At 46.2% G+C, this 22,715-nt stretch overlaps 1 protein-coding gene and 1 pseudogene across 1 annotated transcript in view; both read right to left on the bottom strand.

The window, feature by feature from the left end:
- LOC102729837 (trafficking protein particle complex subunit 9) overlaps positions 1-22,715 on the bottom strand; it is a 326,483-nt gene that overhangs the window by 97,699 nt on the left and 206,069 nt on the right. The window lies entirely within an intron of this gene.
- On the bottom strand, positions 7,366-19,749 carry LOC102730136 (large ribosomal subunit protein eL15 pseudogene; annotated as a pseudogene).

Consider the following 22,715-nt stretch of genomic DNA (forward strand, 5'->3'; position numbering starts at 1 on the left):
AGTCGCTCACGTCAAGCTCGAAAACAGGCACTCTCCTCAGTGGCATCAGACTCTGGGGACGAAGGAGGGGCAGCGAGGGAGCAGGGACACCACGGCGACTCCAGGGCACCGCTAGTGTTCTAGTCCCGATCTGAGAAGTGATGACATGAGAGAATTCTAAATTCCACAGGCACACAAGGGTCGTCAGCATTTCATGAAGCTGTATTACGATTTATGCCCAATTCAAAAGAAAGTTCATAAAAATAGCCACCATTTACTGAGCAGATATGATGGGACAGTGCCTGGTGGGGCATAGTGCATGCATGCAGGATCTCACTGAAGTCTCCCCACCAACCCTGCTGGGTGGGCACCCTCTTCATTTTCCAGATGGGCACCTGGGGCCCAGAGCCCTGTGACATGTGGCCTACGTCACTCAGTGGCCAGGATTTAAACCAAGGGCTTCTCCACAATAACGCCTGTATGATATTTTCACTATACTGTGGACATCAGTAATCATCTGCCTAGCCATGACTTAACTAGACTTGAGCTCCCTGAACACAGACTATACCCTGCCTTGTGCTCTGCTCAGCATCCCCAGTACCTGGCACAGGCCAGACTAGGAATGAGCACATTACAGGAGCCCTAAACTAGGGGCAGACACTGTGCTGTGCACTTTCCCTCGAGCTTCTCCCTCAGTCCTCATCAGGACTCTATCATTACCTCTGCTTTATGGGTGATGACACGGAGACATGAATCCGTGGACAGGAGAATAAAAGAATGAGTGAAACATGGAGGGTTCCTCCACCTTCAAGGACATCTTCCCAAGTTTGTACCTGCCTCAACGCGAGGGTCCCTGCTTGCCCCAGGGAGTGGTTTCCTGGTTAGACTGTTCTCGACTAATTTAAACATTGATTCCACCAGAAGCCTAAAATGCCAGAGAAGCCCCATCAACCATGAGGGAGCTTGCTGTAAGACATGCCATCAGCAAAGCAGAGGTGTCTTCAAGCCCCCGGCCGACTGTGCCAGCCTCCTCCCACTGATTCACCACTTCCACACCAGATGAACTGGTTAGTCCCAAAACCACCCTAAAAGGGAGGCACACATGACCTTGGTTTTAAATCCACCTTGAATGGGTAATCAAACTGATTAAAAAAAAAAAAAAAAAGCTCAAAATTTCGACTATGGATTGATAGTCTCCTTAACAACTCCATGACATTTTTTAAATGGCATCTTCTAATGTCTATATACCATAAGAAGGTGCTAGAATGTTCTTGAAATTTCCTCCTGGTTTCATTTGCTTGCCAATTTGGTTACTTTTTTCCTGAGCAACCGATACCAAACAATTTTGGCAACGTTTTAAAAGAGAAAATGGAAATCCATCTCATGCCACATCTTTTTTTTTCTTAAATAAAACATTTTTGAGAAAACGTTATATTTTTCTATTTTCTAGAAGATTCTCCAGAGGTTTGTAATTCATACTTGGTATCTGATCTGCAGCAATCCACTGGCATATTCAATGGTAAGAAAAGACTTACTGGACCATATGCTCATTCTTTTTTTGTGGTTAAAAAAAGATTGCCAAGTCTGACCTACCTAATTTTTTTTTTTTACAAATAAACATTAATAAGTGGAACTCACAGCATTAGGTTTCAAAGTTGGTGCCCACGGAAAACCCAGAATTTCCTCGGTTTCTTGGGAATTCCTGGTTTTCTGGAATGTTCTCAAGTGTCATTGATGAAATCCCTGCATTATTATATTCCCAACTTTGTTTCCTCATTTATAGAATTAGGACAGTGTCTGCCATGCTGATTTCACAAATACAGATAACAGGAAAACATGATTGTCAAAGTGCCTTGTAAACCACAGGGCCCGTATGCAAGGTGGGGAGCCCTCATCATTTGAATCACAGGGACGTGTGTGACCTCTCCCCTGGTTCTGGATGTCCACCCTGGCTTATGGTCCCTTCCCTGACCCATCTCTTCCAACTTCCCATAAGTTCCAAGACTCGAGCTCTCTCTCCAAATAAGCGTCTGACGCTATCCTGGAAGCTAGTCTCTACAATCCACTCCAATACACACGTGCAATTTATACAAAAGTTAAAATAGGCAAATCAGTACTAGTTACTATTGAGTGATTCGTCTTTTTTTTTTTTTTTAAAGGTTTTATTTATTTATTTGACAGAGAGACACAGCAAGAGAGGGAACACAAGCAGGGGGAGTGGGAGAGGGAGAAGCAGGCTTCCTGCTGAGCAGGGAGCCCAATGTGGGGCTCGATCCCAGGACCCTGGGATCATGACATGAGCCAAAGGCAGATGCTTAATGACTGAGCCTAACGACTGAGCCACCCAGGCACCCCTGATTGGTACTTTTTTAGTAGAAGTATAGAGAAACACATAGGAGTGGTAAACATCCAACTGGGGACTGTGGTTTCCCTCTATGGAGGGGTAGGTTCTGATGGGGTCTTCATACACAAGGGCACCAAAGGAACCCAGCCCTTAGACTGGGCAGTAGATACATGACTCATCATTATATTATTCTTTATACCTTTCAATCTCAACTAATTCCTAATAATTTTTTGAAAACCCACTCTACCAAAAAGCCATTAATCATTTCTTAGTTTTATTTTCATTTGTTCATTCAACACTCACTGGTACCTATTTTCAGTCAAGCTCGGTTCATTGCGGGGGCAGGGAATACATAAATAATTAAGATTAGTTCCTGCCCTTAAGGGGCTTACAGGCTCATGTAGGGGTGGGGGTGGGAAAGAGGGAATGGGGGAGAGGAAGAGGAAGGAGGAGAGGGGATGGAGAAGGAGAGTGTGTGTGAGAGAGAGGAAGAAAGGGGAGAGGGACAGAGGGAGAGAAGAAAGGGACAGAGGGGGACTGAAAGTATAATCAGACCACACCCTGTGAGGGCAGGTACCAGGGCTGAGCTGGGCAGAGGGAGAATTTCAGGAAGCAGAACCATACTCTCAGAAGGATCACTCCATGAACCCAGCAGTGTTCCCTCCTCCCTCTTCATTTTAACACACAAGGAAATGGGAGCCAAGGAGCTGGGCCTGGAATTCACGCATCCTGGCTCCCAGCAATGACCCCTGGCACTGTATCCTCAAACCACTCATGGTCATACAATGCATTTTACATTTACCTCGTTCAGATAGCCTATTCACTCCAGAGCCTTCCAACTAAGTCCTATGTTCTAAATAGCCAGAATCATCTCTATTTCCCGGGGGTGCAGCAGGGTCCATACACTTAATGCCTTGCTTTCCCCAGTATGCCTGGCATTTTATCTGGCATTTAACAAGAGCATAAAAAAGCCTCTTGCATAAATATCAATGAATGAAAGATAATTCAATTCAACAAGCAATGCTCTTATATACCAATTAAGAAAAAAATCTGTGCATTTCAAAATTCCACCCAGAAATACTTCATGTTCTCCTATCTTGCTGCCTCCGATACCTTGCCCCATTATCCACAGAGCTATCTTCATAAAACAGAAGTCAGGCCAAGTCCACGTCTCTCAAATCCTTGGCTAGCTCCTCCAACAACAGTAATCCTTCCTTAGGGAGGCCCCGTGGCACCTTCCCAGTCTCAGAGCCCACTAGAGCCCACCAAAGTTTCTCACGCTACAGTCACTGCCCGACAGGCCACCCATGGCCAGGCTCCCCTCGGCCAGCAATCTTTCTCCACCTATGCTAACCAAAATTAATCCTGACCATCAGCCCAAATGCAGCGTTTCTGTTTCCAGACAGTATCTGTGCTATCTTTTTGCCATGTTTATTTTGTTCTTCATGCTAGAATAATGGTTTGATTCCTCTTCTAACCATAAGCTACTTATGGGCAGGAGAACCAACCCCCTTTCTTACACAGCACGCCTCATGATATGGTTCTTTAAAAATAAGGGGAATATGTCTCCGTATTACACCATGTCTCTCTTCTATTTATCTTGAACCCACTGACTGGTAAGTCCGCACAGCTAAATCAGAACTGACTTCACGCCCTAAGGGACACCAGTTCTAGAGCTCTGTGCAGTAGTGCTCCACTTAAGGAAAGAATAAAGAGATACCTGGCTTTTCTTTTAAACCAGAAGTTGCAAAGTTGGAGAAATCCTAGCTAGGGAAGCAGGAACAATGTATCTCAAGAAACTGAGTCCTCTCTCCTCACATGTGAGTCTATATTCAAATTTAAAGGACGGTTTTAGCTCAGCAGTGCTCAGCAGTGGCTACAAAGCTAACTTTATTGTTCTATTTTTAAGGGCAAAGGAGGAATCTCTACTTATATTACTTGTGCTGCCCATTCATTTGCCAAATTTATTCACTGTTTAAGCATTAAATGCACTCAACTTTTGTTTCCATTTCGGAGTACATGTATGCATTCAAATGCTCCTGGGCGCCCTGGGGGAACAAAGCATCCGACAGATAGACTCTTCCAAGGCAAAGGGTTAATGGTAACCATGGCAACCGCCTCCAAGAATAGCATCATCGGCAGCAGCATTCATGCTGGGGCCCTCGACAGAATGGTTATAAATATACCTATTAGCAGCCTGAGCTGAATCTTTAAACAGCACTGTTGGGAGAAAGGATGCCTAAAAATAGATCCACACGCTTGCATTTGAAGACGTGTCCTCAGAAACACTGCATCTCGTGCACACATTCACACACTCATAGAATGATTTTTAATTTTCTTTTTTCCAAGTGCCAAGGAATGAATGTTGGAAGCACACAATAGACTATGGGACATTTTATGACCTTCCTCTCTCACTGTAACATTCCAAAAACAAGCCCCCCCAACACAGAAAGGGCAGCCTTCTGGGGGTGCTGCTTCGACTGGCTCAAGTCACGGCCCAGGCACCGCACACAGCAGGGCAACCCCCCGGTGGCTCCGCGTGCGCGCTCACTGGGAAAGCTACTCCTGCAATGACCACACGGGGCGGACAGCAGGCGAGGGTGAGCAGCAGCTCCAAGAAACGGCGTGTCCCACCCTGCTCCTGCTTCAGCGCGGTGCTCCCCACTTCTGCGGCTCCTACCTGCAGGCACGTCTTCAGCCACGTTCCTCCTAAGGTGTAGGTTATTTTCTGCAGGGGCAGGGGGCTCACAGCCACAGAGCTGCAGGCTTGAATTCCAGCTCAGCCACATTACTAGTTTACTGGCATGAATATATCAGCCTCTCCAAACCTTCCTTTCCTCATTTATGAAGAGGGATGATGAAATGCCTAGATCAGAGGGCTGCTGGAGGGGTAAATGGGAGAGAGCACAGACAGGTGCCTGGCAGCACTCAGCTTCTGAGCTTTCCTCCCACGCCTCCCTGTTCCCACGGAGTAGAACCTCTGAGAGGCAGGGTCCGCACCACCCAAGCTATGTGTCCAAGGAGCACATGCCGAGTAGAAGAGCAGGTGTCCAGGCAGTGAGTGAATGAGTGGCTGTAGCTCTGTCCAGGGCCCGAGGACACAAATACAGAGCAGAACCGCTGCCCAGGCCCAGATGTGGGGCCTCTGGCTCTGGTCTCACCTGTCACAATTCCTCCGTCAGTCCGTCAGTCCAAGACACGAGAGGAAGCAATACTATGTCTAGTTATCTGTCCCCTAGGGTGTCCTCTCGGCCACAGCATAGAAGGGCTGGACCCCCCACCCCATGCTCATGGCCCTGTCCACACTTCCATGGCTCTAGCACGCAGAAGCTCTGCTAACACCATGCAGAGCCCTCACCCCCTCAGGCACAGAGGGACTGGCAGCTTCCCGTAGTTGCTCGTTGCTCAGTGCCGTGCCTGCACACCTGAGCCTTCCTGCTGCACCCTGCTGGAATCCTGACCACCGCAGGCACCAGCCTTCTCTTCCCTACCACCTGCCCCTTAGAGAAAATGTCCTGGATTTGGGGGGCTCTCTGCCAATGGATGTGAAAAGTACAGTGTTTGCATAGGTTTTGCCCATCTCTGGAAGTATCTTAAAATCCCTTCAACTCACCCCTCTAGGGGGTGGAAAATACAATGAGCTTGGGTCATTTTCCTTTTTGTGATGGAGAAAGGTAAACCATGAAGGAAGAAGTCTTCTAAAACCCCAAAACCAAGCTCACTCACTACAGGAATTTAGACACAAGTACAGGATTTACAGAGCTCACCTTGACGCCATGGATGAATCTGACAGGAACGTGTGTGCCACTGAGCACTGGCTGCTGGTGAGTGGATCCCAGTCATGTACAGTGCGCCCATGTACGTGCTTCATCACACACACACACACACACACACACACACACGTGCGCGCGCTTCTAGACACGCCCCTCCCATCCACCCTATGCCTCCAGAACAAACTAACCAAGTGCCCAACCTGACAAGCTTCAGAATGACAAACACCATGTTCACAACAGGGACCAGTTAGTTCTGGAGTGGGAAGGCAGGACAAGACACCAGGGAGTTTCCTTATGTGCTGTACTGAGTCAACTGTATCTTTTGTGTCAGATTTCTTTGGAAGGCAGGCAATACTACAGAACACTAAGAATCCATGAGCTGATGAGTGTAGTCTAAAACCCATAATCATCATTCATGGACCCATAGGTCTGTAACAAATCTTACCTTTTTTTCCCATTTACTTACACACATAGAGCCCCTAAGTGCCCCTGTCTTCTTCCTCAGGGGTAACGATCATCCTGAAATTGATGTGTTATTCACATATATTTTTATATGCTTATTACATGTATGTAAATATTACACGTTTTTAAACACGATGGAAATGTAATCATACAAATTACTTTATTCTGAAACTTACTGTTTTCCCTCAATAAACGATTGTTCCAAGATTTAACCACACTGATAGATTTTTATTTACTTCTGTCATTTTAACTACCATGGGGTACTGCAGTGCACAGATTTACCACATTTTATTTATGAGTCCTTATTCACAGACATTCGAGCTCTTTTCAGTGGTCACTTCTCCAACAGCACTGGGAAGAGATCAAAAAATACACGCAGCCTCAACTTCACTGAAAGTGCCAAATGGATGCACAGATTTATACTTTGGCCAAACTATGCAAGAGTTGCCATCTTACTACATCCTTGCCATTTCTGGTACTACAGACTTTGCTATTTCGGTTTCCCTATTCTACTAAGTCCAGGTTTTATAAATGTGGACCAGTCCCTGTCCCCTCCATCCATCTATCCACTTACTCAACAAATATTTATGTGCCAGTCACTGTGCTAAACACACTGAAGACGCTAGCAAGCAAACTACAGACAAAACTACCACCCTTTCGGAGAGCAGGCAATAGACAAAAACAAAGTGTATGATGAATGTCGTGTCAGGAGGGTGCGAAGGCCTGCTGAGAACAATAAAGTAGGGGAGACAGGGAGTTGCTACTTCATGTCAGTGTGCATCTCCTCTCTTGTTTTTTACAAGAGCATTACTACTGCTATTTAATCACGGGCGGGGCACAGGCGCCTGTCAGGCAAGAGGGACCAAACAGGAGCATCTGCATGGCTGAGCCGGCTCAGGCTTCCTCTTCCTGCAGGTCTGCTCGGCTCCACCACCCACTTCCCTAACTGCTGCTTCCAGATTCAAGCATCAGTGATAATCCCTCGTACAATCTAGTCCTTTGTTAGTTAAGGGTGCTGATCACATCTCCCTTTCTGTGGATTCTCTCTCCCTCTATCTCCTTAACTTTTTCTTCACTTGGGATTTATCATATAGACCTAACAACGCATAAAATGTCATAACATACATGTGACTTAGCTTTAAATTTTGCTCACATTCTCCTTTGCAGGATTTTGTAAGAGTGTGATGTAATCAAGCTGGACAGCCTCCTCCTTTCCGGTTTATGCTCTGTATGCCAAGCTGAAGAAACCTTGCCCCTCCCCTGGGTCACCCCCTATACGATCTTCTAAAACTGCAAACATGTTGCTTTTTCATCCTGGAATATTTATCCTATCCGATACTGATCTTGCTTATGGTATTCCTGGGTTCCTCCCATATGTATAACCAAACGTGCCAGCACCGTTTATGAAAAGGTTCTTCCTTGCTCCCACTGATTTAGAACATCTCCCTGCCATTCCACATTCCATCAGTTCTAAAATTCTCCTCAGAAGGTTCTTACAAAACCATGTTAGGTCTGCCATCTGGCTGACAACAATTATAAAACATCATAAATAAGATGAAATTGTATTTTAGCGATAAAATAGAGGTGTTTCATAGAATTAATGAAATAAGGCATGTCCAATTTCCCTATACATACGGATTTGATTTGGGGCTTTCTATTTTCTTCCATTTGTCTATCTCTCCCTGTACATTCATCAGATGGTTCTAATTACTCTCGCTTCACAAGCCTTACTATCTCACGGGGCAAGACTCCACAACTTGGTCACTTTCTTCTTGGCTACTCTTGGCTCGTTCTTCTATATGAATTCTAAAATTAGCATGTCAAGTTGATTTTAAAACTCCTGTTGGAATTTTGCTAGGAATTATAGGTAATCCACAGATCTGGCTGTAAGTCAGCATCTTCAAAATATCAAGTCTTCCCCTCCACATAGTGTATCATTTGCTATTTTATCAGGTCTACTTGTATGTTTTGTGACAGCCTTCATAAAGGTCTTACATACATGGTTGGATTTTTTTTTGACAATAGCAGAGTACTGGTCACTAGTGTGAATGTGAATATTCTAAGTTGTATCTTCTGATTGGCTTTTATTGGCACGGAGATATGCTATTTTTTTTAATCAAGAAAACTTGAACTCTCCAATTCTAATGGTCTGTCCATAGTCTCTTGAATTTTCCACATAGACAATCCCCCCATCTGCAGTTTTGTTTCTCCCATTATAATTCACACACCTCTTATGTGTTTAATCTTTTCTTATCATTTCTTAAAAAGATCATGTGTCTGAAGTTTCACTTCTAAGTGTGTTTCTTATAGATTTTTCACAAACACCCTTAATTAAGCTAATACTCCGTCGCAGTCTTGGTTTATTAAGAGTCAGTATGAATATATGTTGAGTTTAATCTTTTTTGTAACTATTAAATTTTTGTATTTTTCTTTCAGTTGATTTGCTAGTATGATATAGGTCACACAGATTTCCTGGCTTAGAACCATCCTCGCATTTCTGAGATAAAATCTACTTGGTCGTGACATATTATTCCTTTTATACCCATCAGAGTCTGATTTGCTACTGTTTTATTTAGGTTTTTTGCACTATGCTAAAATTGTAGCCACCAACGAACCTAGAACCCAGCTAACTGCTTCATTTTTTTTTTCTATTTCATGGGATTTGCTTATCTAATTTTTTAACTCACAGGTATTTCTGGTTTTCTCCTTTTAAATTTTTCCTGTTATTGTCTAAGCCCCTTTGCTGGCAAGGACAAGACAAAGCAGGACCTCACCGGGCCATCTTGGCTGGAATTCCATCTTCACCGTCTCTCCTTTACTGAAAATATCACCTAAGTTCACTACTTACTACCTAAAATGAGACAGTGTATATAAAAGTTCATATAATACCTGGCATATAATAGAGCTGACTCAATCCAACTAACAAGTGGATGTTCAATACACTAGTTAAATTTTCAAAACCACCTTTTTTGAGAAAGTATCAGGAAATACTGTATATCTACAGAATTCATGTGGAAGGTGGCACAAAACACAGGAGTAGCCGTGTGGCCACAAGGCATGTGTGATGGTCACCACAGCAAGCAGCTGTCTATCCCCTCATACCACGGCACGTTCCAAGTAGGGTTCAGGGAAGAACTAAATCCTGCACTCACTCTCTGGGAGCAGGTGTCCACAGGTACCATGCATGCATGTGGGAAGGGCAGGCGATGAACATGACAGTGTACATATATACACAGTTTTCAACTTGACTTCTACTCAAGCCAATGGATCTCCATTAAGAAAGCATGCTCTGTGGGGCGCCCCCGGGTGGCTCAGTCATTAAGCGTCTGCCTTCGGCTCAGGTCATGATCCCGGGGTCCTGGATCAAGCCCCGCATCGAGCCCCGCATCGGGCTCCCTGCTCTGCGGGGACCCTGCTCCTCCCTCTCCCTCTGCCTGTCGCTCCCCCTGCTTGTGTGTACATGTGCTCTCTCTGTCAAATAAATAAATAAAATCTAAAAAAAAAAATTTACAAAAAAAAACCATGCTCCTAGCAACAACTACTTTAAACTATTTTTAAATAACAACATTATGACATTTTATCATCAATTTGAGCTTTCAAATTCCTATAAAAATCTTCCTTCCATCTTAATGGTGTGGTGCTCACCTACCACTGTGCCTCTTGTACTTTATAATGAGTAATAACTAATAAGCTTCTTATAGTTACCCACACACCATGCTCTGAAACCACCTGCCCTGTCATTTATGAACTATCACCTTGGGCAACTTACTAGCTATGAGCCTTGGTTTTGAAAAACACGGGGATAAGCACACTCATCTTGCAGTATGATTATGGTAACCAATCCAATGAAGTACTGAGATCATCCATCACATAACAGATGCTCAATAAGGACAAGTTTCCTCCTGTTTCTGTTCAAGTATCAATTTATTCTTTTCCTTCTGTATTACTGCCTCTCGGTTCCATGTTTTACTCTATCCTGCAATATTCAACAGCAAAATACCCACGTTAGTCTGAACTTAAGCAGAAAATCCTATGAAGCCTAAGAGCTTCCTGAGACAAGAACATGGGAGCCCCTCCCCTACGCCAACCATAATGCCGCACACCTCTCATTCAATGTACACTTGAATTATTTTCTTTAGTGGGGGCAGCAGAGATGCTCTTAGCATACACACAGAAGCTCACATCTCACAAACAACTCTGTTTCTCAGCTGATACCTTAATTCTAGGCATGAGACAGCAGGGCAGAATCAATAATTCAAGGAGACACCAAGTTGCGCTGGCTAACACCGTAAAGACAAGTTGGCTGTGTCAGGGAAGAAGCGCTGTTTCAACTCCTCTGTCATAAAAGTCATAATATTTATTTATAGCTTGATAACTTCGTGGCAGGAAGATGGGGAATCAAAGAATAAATCCAAACTTACGAACATTATCGGAGTTATTTTCATCTTAAGTACGAACATCACTCTGGCCTAAATGAGCATAATTACAGTGATGGAAGGTAGATAGAACACACACACACAGCTCAATCACCAATAATACTTCATGGTTTTGAAAGCATCTTTTATGTATTATTTCATTTGATTCTCAAGATAAGCCACAGAGAAGGAATTTACAGAAGAGGAAACAGAGGCAAAGGGACACCCCACTGCCCGGGGAAAGCATATGGTGTTAGCACCCACGCCTCCAGGCCCAGACCCCCACACCTAGTACCAGACGCCAGGAGGCTCTGGGGCTGTAGGAGGCTACGCACACACAACCTCTCCTGTGGAACTTTCAATCAACAGGGAAGACAGCCATGCATTCATTCACTTACTCGGGAATGTTTGCTGGGATCCTACCGTGCGCCGGGTGCTGGCTCAGGGTGTGGCAATGAACGAGACAGCCGAGGCCTGCCCTCGGGAGCTCATCCTCAAGTGGGCATAGGAACAGGCCACACCACCACCAACAGCACAAGGGGAGTGTGGGCAGGGAGGGAGGAAAGCACCTAGACCACTCGAGAGGTCAGGTATACCCCAACATTTAGTAGTTATAGCTCCAGACCACTGTTATGAAACTAACTCCCTCACTCGGGATTCGGTACTTTCACAGTTAACTTCCACTCACCAATCATAGGAATTAACCACATTTTCACCGGACTTCCATACCCGGCTTCTAGAGTCGGCCATATTACACTGAAGTGGTTTCTATGCCAAATTTTCTGTTGTCAGAGAAAAAAAAAAACCCAGTGTACTTAATGGACTCAGTACATAAGAAGAAGCTTGAGGACTGTCCACTAATCACCTCATTCTTACTGCCTGGAGACATTTAATGCAGCACTATGTCATCAACTGCGCATACCGAGGCTCAGGACAGTAAGAACCCCTCAGGAAGCATGTCTGACAGCCCACGGTCCACAGTGTCTCACTGAGGGCCTCATGTCCACTCCAACCCTCACCCCAACCCCAGGAGGCCCCTCCAAAAAAAGCCTTCTTTTTGGGTGCTTGCCTTCCAGCTCTCTTGCTGAAGTTCAGAGAAAACTTCAGGCAATTCGTTTAGAGATTCCTGTCCAACAATACTTAACATTCACCTTGCAACAGAAGGCGTAAAAAGATTCTTGGAACTGGTACATTCAGAGTTCTGAGCCCAAGATGAATGATATAATGAACAACACAAATAGAGTTACTCTCATTTTGTGCTCAGTTCTTCTATTTATTGTTGCAATCTGTTCATATTTTATTGGGATTGCAAATTGCTAATTTACAGACACTATTTACAGCCATGTCCTATTGATTAGGTTTCTGGAAGCAGTTAACCCATTTGGGAGTGGTTCACTGCATCTAGAACAGAAACAGGACAGAGGTAAATCTTTTACATTTTCAGTCTGTACTTTGTTGTGCTAAACCAGTTTGTCTGGTGGAGCCAAATAAAACAATACATGAAGGCACCTTCCAGGTGGGCAGGCCCGATCATGCTCACACTCCTGAGAGCAATGGTGCACTCAGCCCCTGGCCGCTCCCCACTCTCTGGTCCCCCTGCACACAGCAAGCAGTGGGTCCCACGGGCACAGTCAGCAGGGCCCGAGATGACAAGCTAGTTCTGAATGGACCAGGAAGTTCTAAATAGCTCCAGGTTCCTCAGCACTCAAGAAGGAGTATGAATATTATTCTCTCGGATCAGCAACTGGGCTTCAAAGTGTTCAGTTGGGACGTGGGGATCAAATGTCCACCATAAAGGGCTGCGGTGATGGTTAACATGTATATAAATCATCATCTTCAAGGTGGCTGGCAAATACTGATTAATGCCCTGCTCATCTCATCCAAGTGTTTGCTCAACTTCACCGAGTACGCGGAGCAGCAGCGTGAGCCCTGAGGAACCGGCATGAGAGGACACTCTAGGACACTGCACGCACACATAGGGAGAGAGGTGAGAATTCACGTGCAACCCTGGATAAACTCCAAAGGATTTCAGGCCAGGTGAGAAGCGGCAACGGGAGAGCTGCCCGACCAGAGTTCAACACTTGCAGCCTGCCATGCGTGGCAAGGCGCCCTGGGACACGCGGGCTGGAGTCAGCGGCGGTCACGTGCCCGTGGTGGTGGTCGTAGTAACAGTGGTCGTAGTAACGGGAACATGTACAGAGGACTTCGCGTGTACCGGGCACTACTGCCAATAAACTCTCCAGCTGTATTACCTCGTTCGATCATCTTCACGCCCTCGCGTGGTCTATTATTATTATTACTCCCCTCGTTTTATAGAAGAGGACACTGAAGCCCAAGAGTTACCTGGGGTGGATACTAGCTGGATCAAAGCAATCAGCCGGGAGAACCACTGAGAGCCACAGGCAGGAACTAGCACCAGGAGCGGAGAGGGGATCGTCAAGACACAGAAGCATAAGGGCCAACTGGTGAAGAACCCAGCTCCAGCACTGCCCACACTGAGGGGCAGGGAAGAGGAGGTGCCTACAAAAGAGTCAAGAAGCAGGGACTGAGGGCTGCTGCAGATGGTCCCGGGACCCGGGAACCAAGAGAAGACAGACTTTCCCCAGGACCCCAGGGGCACAGCTGGGGCGCTGCCCGCTGCTGCTGCCCCTCTGGTATTGTCTCCTACAGGTTTTCTCTCTTTTCGGTCACTTAGATAAGCGCAAAATAAGCAAATCCCTTTCAATTCTGGGGACACCACATGTCTCCGGGGAAAGCTTACCTGAAAGACAGCAGAGCTGAAATTTTAAGCAACGTACTGGGCGATGTGGGGAATCAAAACCAGTAAGATGACATTTAACAAGGACTCATCTAACTCCCACATCTGGTTTGCAAAAACTCAAGCTTAGGAGAGGTTGAGACTGACAGCCAATGATGGGATCAAGGGGGATCAAGGGGTCCCTGATGCTCCCACTCCTGCTCCAGAGGGGCCAGAACATGACTCAGCAGGGGATGTCACCTCAGGTCACAACAGCGACAAAGCAGGCCTGCTCGGGAGGCACTGTGATGTCAGGTACTGGGAGCTGGCTCAGACCTGGTAGGCAGGTCTGGGTTCTGTCCTCTACCGACTTGACACTGTTGATAATCCCTCCTATTGGACGTTCTTCCTTCCTTCCTGCATTAGCCTGTTGGTGCTGCCAGAATAAAGTACCAAAACCAGGTGGTTGAGACAACAGAAATTTCTCATCTCATAATCCTGGGGGCTGGAAGTCTGAGATGGGTGTCGGCAAGGACAGTTACTTCTGAGGCCTCTTCTTGGCTTGGAGATGGTTGTCTGCACATTTACATGCATCCTCCCTGTGGGCATGTCCGTCTCCAAGTTTCCCTTTCGATAAGGACACCAGTCATATTGGATTGGGGCCCACCCTCAGGACCTCACTTTCACTAGACTGTCTCTATAAAAACTATCTCCAAATAAGGTCACAGTCTGAGGTCCCGGGGTTAGGACGTCCACATACGAATTTTGCAAGAGGCCAATTCGACCCCTGACCTTTAGTCTCTCAGTTCCTGTGAAACATGAGTCTGATATCACCTACCTGCCCATCTCACTACCTTCTCCCAACCATGATGACAATACTGCTTTTATGTTGATGGTGGTCAGATCCTGATCAGAGGCCAAGCCCTCTCCTCAACTTCCAGATATGAAGCCAACCATCTGCTTAGCACCTCTACCTACATGTCCAGAAGCCTCTGGCTCAGAATGTTCCACTTAGCTCTTGTATTCTCTGTCTCGCTGGGGAAAGAAGCAGTATTCAGTAGGGGTCAAGACCATGGGTTGTGGGACCAGAATGATGGGGTTGGAATCCTGGCTCCCCAGCTTCCAGCTGTGTGACCTAGGGCTACTTCCTTCCCATTTCCTCACCCATCAGTGTGGACGTACAGGCTTGTAAAGATTACCTCTTGAATATAGGTCACAGGCTTAGAACAAGGCCTTAGACATCGTCATGCCTCACACCTGTCAACCTCTTATTAAGTTGGCAATGTCTGAGTGAAGCCATTCTCCCAGGAACTCATGCTAGAAAAACATGCATTTGAGGATCAGCTTGATTTTTGCAAAAGAACCCAGCGGGGATTTTGATGGAGACTGCAAGGAATCTGTGCATTGGTCTGGGTGGTACTGCCAACTCAACAATATGAAGCCTTCCAACCTGTAAACTTGGGATGTCTTTTTATTACTTCGGTCTTCCTAAACTTCTGTGATGTTTTGTAGTGTTCAGTACACAAGCCTTGTAGTTTTTTGTTCATTTTATTCCTAATTAACTTTTAATATTATGAAAAGAATTATATTCTTAATTTAATTTCCTGGTTGTTCATTTTAATTATTTACTAATACAACTGACTTTTGTATACAGATCTTATATCCTGCTACCTTACTGAACGTATTAGTTCTAAGAGTGTTTTAGTGAATTTACTTCTACAACATCATGTTATCTGCAAATGGAGGTACATTTTACTTCCTTTCTACCGTGGATGATTTTGATTTCATCTCCTGGCCCAATTATCCAGCTAGAGCTACTTGTACAATATTTAATAAGAATGGCAAGTGTGGGCATCCATGTTTCATTCTGGATCTTAAGGGGAGAGCCTTTAGTCTTTCACCACTGGGCATGATGTTAGCAGTGGGTTTTGCAACAAATGGTCTTTATCCATTTAAGGGAGCTCCATTCCATTCCTAATGAGGTTTTGGGGTTGGGGAGGGTGGGTTTTTTTTTTTATCATGAAGGGGACCTCATAGGCTCTTGCCTGCAAATCCATTCTCCCCACAGCTGCAAAATGATCATTCTAACAGGCAAAGTTGATCATATCACAGCTTTCTTAGTCTAGCAGACACTGGAAATCCAGGCCATCCTCACTTCCCACCACTTTCCCTTTGCTCTTTGCCTTCCGGCAAAAGACCAATGGAGGTCTCCTAATATACTACACTACTTATTCCTTCCATGATTCTGTTCTTTCTACCCCTGTACTTGGAATGCAATTTCTTTTTTTTTTTTTTTTTGACTGTCCTGAATTATTTATTAGGTAAGAATTTTACAAATATTACCTATGTTAGCGGTAATGGTGGAGGCGGAGGATACTGCATCTTCTCCATGCTGCATGGCAAGAACCACCAATAGTGTGGTGGAACTTGTGACCCTTTCCAAGGCCACGGCTCTTGGGCCTGCGGATGTTAGCCCTCGCATCTCCCTGTGCTTGTGGACTGGTTTGGTGATCCACTGGGTGTCAGGATTTCTTCTGATAGCTTTATGGAATGGATCAATGAGGATAACCTCAAAGAATTAGTATGTGGAATCTTCACCAACCCAGGAAGAATTCAAGACTCTCAGAGCCCCAGGGGCATCCAATTCACTCCTCTGCAACAGACTGAAGGCTTCAGGCAAACTTGAGCTGGTTACCACCATGATGGACAGGCTTGCCAGAGGTAGCCCCCTTAGGAACTGGGCGTTTGCGGCCACCACAATGCACACGAGTCTGATATAGGACATAACCTTGGCCTTGTACCCCAGCCTGAACGCTTTATCAGGCCAGGTTGGGCAGGGGGCCCTGTGGAGCGCAGAGAGCGCGGTCCTGCCAGCGTGCACCCTGAGAAGCGCATTTCATCAGACTGCTTCTTCCTCTGTAGCTCCTGGATGGACTTGCAAGCGCCCACCTTGGCCTACCTTTGGGCTGATGGCTGCTGCCGGATGGAAAGGTGGAATGCAATTTCAATGACCATCCATCTCCCCTACAATTTGTTTAAAACTTTGTCTAATATCATCTTAGAAACTTAGAAACACAGTCTAGCTAAGCTATTCTGAGCTAATACTCTATATACATGGGTATTCTCACAATTACCATATTGAATATAGTTTTATGCTTTTGGGTCCCTCTTCCTCCATAGACAACCAACTCATTAAAGTACAGTCTCTGCCTTGACCTCAGTCTCCCCAACATCTAACACAGTGCTGAGTGCACAGCGTGGAAGAGACAGCACTGGGAGACAAATGAGGGAAGGAATGACTCACCCAATCAGTCCTTCACTTTACTGGCAGTGATTTTTCTGAAGTGTAAACCTGACTATAACACTCAATCACTAAAAGCCCTCCACTAGCTGATGATAGCCTTTAGGATAAAGTTCCAATTTCTTAACATGGCATAGAAGATTCCCCACGACCTGCCCAGCCCCAGATCTCTCCTTTCCCATCTTGGCTACACACCCAGTTCTCAGTCCCACGACCATTCACAGCTCCCCTAACACCGCGCTCTTTCCAGTCTCCCGACTTTCCCTTATGCCACACCCTCCACACTGGGCTGCCTTGCCTGTCCTTCCCTACTGTTCACTTGGAAACCATGCAATCTTTTTTCCAAGAGTCAGCTCAAACATCACCTTTGAGCTCTGTGTAAATCTGTTTATACAGCTGTCTGCTTTGTGTGGATATTTCAAAGGCACCCTATGCTCCCCAAATCTAAGACTGAACTCACAACAATCTCTACCCTGCCCCTGCAAGAAAAAGAGACCATCTCTCTTTCCCACATCCCTCCGCTCAACAGGAACTCCGCTATCATTCCAAGTATCTGAGTCGGAAGCCCGTCTCCTCTCTTCACACCCTCCATCACCAAGTGCAACCTATCTACTTCTCTCCATCTCTGTGCTATCACCTCACCCCAAGCCATCACTGTTGTCCCCCGTCTAGTGTAACAGCCTCCTGATGGATCCCTGTTTCAACACTGGCCTCCCTCCAAACACCACCCCTCCACGGGAGCTGGGGAGCAGGTCTCATCTCCATCGCCCACATGCAACCCTGCACAGACTCCCTGTCACCTTGATGATCACCACCAAAGCTCAAGTGGCCTCCAGGGCTGCACATCCATGGTTCCCCTACCACCACTCCAGCTTCCCAGCCCCTCTGAGCTCTGCCCTCAGTACTCGTCCCCGCAGCGCTTTCTCTAGTTCTTACTCATCCTTTTCGACCTCAGCGCCTCCTCAAGAGCACCTTGTCTGATGCCCAGTCTACAGCCTCATAGAATCACAGTCTTTTTCTTCGTAGTTTTCATCTCAGTTTGAAGTAACCCCTCATGTGAATGGGAGCACTATGTCTGTAGACCACCAGCCCCCGAGACAAGGCGCAGTGTCCTTAGGTGCCAGCTATCCAGCACATGGCTGGCATGGGAAAGACACTCAGTAAGTATTTAAGTGAATAAACATACCTGAAATCTTTACTCAGTGCAACTGTCAAGGAGAAATGACACTCCCTTCTTCGGGCCCCACTTTCCATGTCAGATTTCTAGCTGAGTCTGTAGAACACTGAGAGATTGCCCCTTACAGACTGTGAGTCCCACACGGATGGGAAACCTCCTGTTTTCCACTGGGAACACACGGCACATGCAACAGTTAGCTCACTACTGAAGGGCTCCCTCCCTGGGAAGGTGGGCTCTAGGGGCTACAGTATAGAAGGGCCAACATTTGCATCAGGAAACATGGGGCAAGGAGATCTGGATGGCTTTCTAAAGCAGGACAGCTTAGCTTAAGGACAGAAAGGCTGAGACATGGGGGATTGCCCCCCACCCCGTGTTAGGAATCTCTACTGCAAAGCTAAGCAGGCCCTGGAAGGAGGCACCAGGGCGCGGAAGCTGTGGATGTCCGAGTAAAGAGGAACCTGAGCTCCCATCACTGGTCAGGACCAGGCAGAGATCCTCCCTCTACCCCAGCCATCGTCTGGATGCTCTACAGAGAATCCCTGAATGCAGTAGAGACTGCACTAAATTCTTTTAATTCAGTATTTCTTGAGCACCTATTGCATGAATGCTGGGAAAAAAGAAAACATCAGTATAAGAGATGATCCACAGAGCACCCTGGGGGACCTTACAGATGACAGTTTTAATCACTTCCAAGCCTTAGATAAGCAACCCTTTGGCCAAAAAGATAAGTTTCTTTGGGTCTGTTGACATGTGACCCCCTGACTATCAATCAATGCCCAAAAGACCAGGCTAGCTAAACCAATTGAGTGTATAATTTGGTTCTTACTGCAGTTGCCAGATTGATTGGCAATGCCTAACAGGAAAAGAGGCTATGAACTATTTTTTTTTTTTTAAAGATTTTATTCATCTATTTGACAGAGAGAGAAACAGCGAGAGAGGGAACACAAGCAGGGAGAGTGGGAGAGGGAGAAGCAGGCTTCCCGCCGAGCAGGGAGCCCGATGCGGGGCTCGATCCCAGCACCTGGAATCATGACCCGAGCTGAAGGCAGACACCTAACGACTGAGCCACCCAGGCGCCCCGAGGCTATGAACTATTAACAAAAAAGACATCCCGCTTTTTTGGAGACACTTGCAAACCTTTAGAATAGCTGATCTGAGAGCCTCCATTTTGCAAGTGACGCTCCAGGGCATACTTTGCTAACCACAGTAGTCAGTGCTTATGGCCCACAAGGGATGCAGGAAGAGGAGGAAGGCACTGGGTTTTGGAATCAGGGAGCCCAGGCCTCCAACCCACTAGCTGTGTGATGGACGACTGTCCCCTTCCCTCTCTGAGCGTTGGCTCACCCCTTGCCAAATGCTAAGAATAAAACTCAACACCAATAGGGTGATTGTGAGGATCTGCTGGGTGTCCCGGGAGCAGGGCCTGGTGACACGAGGCCCTCAACACCGGCCATCACCTGTCTCACAGAGCCAAACATCTGGCGGCGCTGTCCCGGGAACAAGGAGTCCTGAGCATCCAGTCCAACTTGGACACTCACCAGCTATGCAACTCCAGCGTCATCGCCTAGCAGCCTAAAACTTCAATTTCTGCCACTGAGAAGCGCAGACGGTGCTGCTTCCCTCACAGGGCTACGGATGGCCCGAACGAAAGATGGAACCCAGAGAGCCGCATTAAACTTTCGTTAGCACCGCAAACAAAAATGCTGTCAAATTATTTTGTAATTACAAATTTATTTTCTTTCTTCTAGTATACAAGAAAACACACACACACACACACACACACGATTCCTTGAAAGAAATCTGCAAACAACCTGTACCCGCAGCAGGAGCGTAGGGGCAGGCGGATGGAAGAATGGGGCTCTGCTCCTTCGTGCCCTCTGCAAGCCACAGCAGGTGCGGCCTCACGGTCAGAAGGACGGAGGGAGGCCACCTTCACGTCACACCTCCAAGAACAGCGTACAGCCCCTGATACAACGTGGGGGCTGTCACAGTACCTCCAGAACAGAGACATGGCTGAGAAAACATGTAAACATTTAAAAAAAAATGTGAAAAGCAGAAAGAACTGAAAAAATTTTAATATGGAAGGAGAGCACCTCCAATAAAAGGACCATAAAACCATTATGCCGCGGCCCAACTGGAAAAGCACTCCTTTTCTCTTCAAAAGCCTTCCTGCTCTTCTCCCTGCAGGTGAGGGGCCAGGGCTGAGCTGCCACCTTCTGTGGATGACAAAATGAGCACAGGGCTCTGGAAAGAGTCAAGAGCAGAACAAGACTCCACATGACACGCTGAAGTGCTAAAGAAGATGGCTTTCAGCCAATTTGGGTCTAAAGATTCAATTCAAAGAAAAATCCGTTCAAAGTCGAACTTTCAGATGCCAAACCTGAATTAGCTCATAAATTCTTTTTCACTCAATTCAGTAATTTTTCTTTAAAAAAAAAAGTGGGTTTTTATAACATTTCACTGTCAAAACATGAGTAAACACGGAGAAGCAAAAAGAAATCACCTGTAGTCTCCAAACACAGAAATAAGCCTTGTTAACATCTTGGTGTATATATTCTTCTGGACCTTTTTCTATGCATATGTACAAAGGCATGTATTCCCTAAGAATGGGATCCTATCATTCATATTGTTTTGTGACAGCTTTTATTACTTAATCATGGATACCTTTCCATGTTAATATATGTCCTTTTGGATCTTCTTTTTTAATGTCATCTATTATACAGATATCATAATTTAACTAATTCCCTATTACTGAAGGTCTATATTCCTTCTGATAAGTCTGGTGTTATAATGTTATGACAAATGACCTAATATACACATCTTTGTGCACTAGTCCATTTCTTTTTCTTAAAATAAAGTAAATATGATATTTTGGGGTCAAAAGATTTGCACGTTGTGGTAGACCAGATAATGCTTCCCCTCAATGATGTCCACTGCTAATCCCTAGAACCTACCAATAGGATCCCTCACAGACAAAAGGCACTTTTCGGATGTGATCCAGTTAAGGATCCCAAGATAAGGAGATTACCCTGGAGGAATCACAAGGGACCTTCTGAAGGGAAAGAAGGAGGCAGGCGAGCCAGAGATTGCTGAAGAGACCCCAGCACAGACATCCCAGGTGGAGGAGGCAGCCAGGAGCCAAGGAATGCCACTGCATGTAGAAGCTGGAACAGGAAAGCAGACCCTCCCCTGAAGCCTCCAGAAGGCAGGCAGGCCTTTACTTTCATTTGGGAGTCTTCTGACCTCAAGAAGTGTAATACAATAAGTGTGTGTTGTTTTTTTTTGTTTTTTTAAAGATTTTATTTATTTATTTGACAGATAGAGAGCACAAGTAGGCAGAGAGGCAGGCAGAGGGAGAGGGAGAAGCAGACTCCCCGCTGAGCAGGGAGCCCCACGCGGGGCTCAATCCCAGGACCCTGGGATCATGACCTGAGCTGAAGGTGGATGCTTAACCGACTGAGCCACCCAGGCGCCCCTAGTGTGTGTTGTTTTAAGCCACTGAGTTTATGGTTTTTGGTACAGGAGAAACAAGAGACATACACATTGTTACTAAATGTATTTCTTTAGTAAATACGTTACTTTCAAGGTAAACTGTACTTGATAATTCCATACCACCCCCCCTCCCATTTTGCCAGCTAATCCTCTCTGCAGTTGCCACAGGCACACTGTCCCCAAGAAAACGGAATTCACATTTGAGCATCTACCACGTGCCAAGTACTACACTGGGCTGATCTCCCACATTTCTTCCCCTAAACTTGAACGCAAGGACCAACCTCATGTTATTTCACAACTCAACAAACCACCCTTTGAGGAAGTCAAGTGACTTGCCCCAGATTCGTTTATTTATTTATTCAACACACATGGCGAGAGCACCTACTGTCGCAGGGACACTGAAGTTCCAGGCACGCAAGACGCAGCAGTGAGCACGCCGCCGTCCCTGCCCCAGTGCAGCCTGACGCCCAGCGGATCACAGAACTGGGAAGGGAGGGAGCCGGGCTGGGAGCGAGCCCCCCCACTCTACTCACCACAGAACCCCCCAGCCTCTCTTCCCTGTTCTTCTCCGTCCCCCTGCCGACAAATCTCACGACACTTAGGTCACTTTAGATTTAAAATGCCTGAATGTACTCATCACTGCACGTACCGCCAGGCCTGCTGGAATAAGGTCCCCGCCTCCTCTGTGCACTGAGGTACTGCATGAATTCTTGTCCAAGACTCTACCTCTCCCCCACCCAACGCTGGTTTCCAACTCCACAGCAATCGAGGGTGTCTTCCCTGCAAAGGCTTGCTTCCCTCCCACCTGCCTGCCTCCAAGTCCCGTCTGCGGTAAGGTATATTAGGCAAGGGAAAGGAGGGCCTGCACCTAAATAAAGCAGAACTTCACAGGTAAATCCAGAACTCCTTCTGAATCTCACCCAAGCCATTCAGCTAAAGGAAGGAAGGAAATCAGGTCTCTCGCTCTGCAAATCCAAAGAACATCCAGCGTTACTTGTAAACGAGGAAGGGGGGAGCACACCAAACTCACTACTA

Source organism: Leptonychotes weddellii, chromosome 4, assembly GCF_054177405.1.
Source record: "Leptonychotes weddellii isolate Sample4059 chromosome 4, ASM5417740v2, whole genome shotgun sequence".
Lineage (NCBI taxonomy): Eukaryota > Metazoa > Chordata > Mammalia > Carnivora > Phocidae > Leptonychotes > Leptonychotes weddellii.